Genomic DNA, 2,060 nt, shown 5'->3' on the forward strand with positions numbered 1-2,060 from the left:
GTCTTTTTAGTGTTTTGATCATATTCGTTAAATATGATACTTAGCTGTTAGGGAAGTAATCGTATCAAGTTCCATTGCTCCAGAAACTCTTCTGCCAGTCCCTACTCTGGTAGTGGGGTATTGATAATCCTTGTTTGCTATCCTCTCTAGAATTTCGTATGCCTTATTATATGATTTATTGAGGAAAGTCCCATTTGTAGATGTGTCAACCACAATCCTTGTATACACATTCAATCCATTTTAAAACATTTCCATTTGTGTCCAATGTTGAAAACCATGCATCGAGCATTTTCTAATTAACTCATTGAATCGCTCCCATGCTTCATATAATGTTTCATCCTTAGATTGCTGAAAGGATGTAATATCGTTCCTCAGTTTGACATTCATGTTTGGAGGATTATATCTCAGCAAAAACCTCTGACAAAGTTCATTCCAGGATGCCACTGTACTTGACGACAATGCATTTAACAATGCTTTGGCACGATCTCACAATGAATAAGGAAATAACTTCAGTTTCAAGGAATCATCAAGAACACCTTACTGCTTGAATGAATCATAGACTTCCAAAAAGAGTCTTAAGTGCAACCATGGATCCTCGGTAGGCAATCCACTAAATTGCCCTACAGTTTGTAACATTTAAAACATCATCGACTTTAACTCAAAATGTTGAGCCTGAATATGTGGCTTGATAATTCTTAGATTCAGATAATCTAAGATCAACACTACATTTTCTTTGATGGGTCTGTCTTTGTCATATATTATTCGAGGAATATTAGCATCCCTTCCTTCCTGATATAATGGCTCTTCTTTAACCTAATCATTTCTAATTCTTTCCATTTCTCGCAATTCTTTTCTCTTTCTTCTTAATGTTCTCTCAATATTTGGATCAAAATAATACTCTTCAATTGCTGAAATATCTCTACTCATGCACCAACAAAAAATCTTGAAAAACAAAAACAAAAAATTAAAACAATGAATGAAGCTAAACTAATAAAATTAAAGAGTTAATAACACTGAAATTTTCACCAAAATTGTCGATCCCCAGCAATGACGCCAAAAACTTGTGGCATGTGAATGTGTGATGTGAATGTGCAAGTATACACGTCGAATAAAGTAATAAAGTGATCATTAAGTATCGTCTCCACAGGGATCAAAATTCATTAAAATAATTGGTTATTCTATTACTATGAAATTGACTAATTAAACTGTGCAAAAGAAGCAGATGAAAAATTGATAAAGAAATTTAATGAATGGATTAAAAAATCAATTATGAATGAGAATATGTTAAGACAATTAAAATGCTGTGGCAAATCTCAAAGAATAAGTGGGAAAGAGTTTGTACTATTGAATGATAAGGTTGGAATTACTCAGGCTTTATTTTTATATCACAATAATGCCATGGCAAAATCTTGACCATTCTACTACTCAGGGACTCACTACTGTAGTCTGTTTCTTTCGAAAGCCAGACTTTAAACTATCATTCTGAGTTTTTGTATGTCTATATAACTCAAGAATGATATCCAGATTGTTCTTCCTTTCCCTGTAAAAATCGCAACTTCTACGTCTAAAGTGTTGCAAATATTCTTTCGAATACTTGCCTGTATCAACCGATAATAATCTAATCTATTTAATCTTTCCATAATTAAATTAGATCTAATAACATACCATATAGTCATTTATGTCTAGATCTTGCATGCATGCATTTAAAAAAATCACAAATTGAATGAAATAGTAATCTACTCAAAATCAAACCATGGCCATTAAAGATAATACAAATTCATCCAAATAATTCCAACCCAATGAGATTTAGCTCATGGGTTGGACATTGAAATCCAAAAAAAAAAAAAAGAGAAACCATTCAACATCATTGTTTAAGTTTACGAATCATAAATTTCAAATCAGAAAATAAGGATAAAATTGCAGGAATTTCTCGCTACTCCAGCTTGCACTCTAATAATGAGATTTGATACAAAACCCAGTGCATAATTCTCTTTCCCTTCCTTGTGTCTGTAAGTCTTCTGCTATGTAAGCTACTACCCTCTCCTCTCTTTCTCTGAGAT

At 32.7% G+C, this 2,060-nt stretch overlaps 1 non-coding gene across 1 annotated transcript; it reads left to right on the forward strand.

The window, feature by feature from the left end:
- The first annotated feature begins 271 nt into the window (after positions 1-271).
- On the forward strand, positions 272-378 carry LOC128032790 (small nucleolar RNA R71). The gene has a single exon (XR_008189115.1). It is a non-coding gene; the product is annotated as a small nucleolar RNA R71 (small nucleolar RNA).
- The last annotated feature ends 1,682 nt before the right edge of the window (positions 379-2,060 follow it).

The sequence above is a fragment of the Gossypium raimondii genome, chromosome 1 (genome assembly GCF_025698545.1).
Source record: "Gossypium raimondii isolate GPD5lz chromosome 1, ASM2569854v1, whole genome shotgun sequence".
Taxonomy (NCBI): domain Eukaryota; kingdom Viridiplantae; phylum Streptophyta; class Magnoliopsida; order Malvales; family Malvaceae; genus Gossypium; species Gossypium raimondii.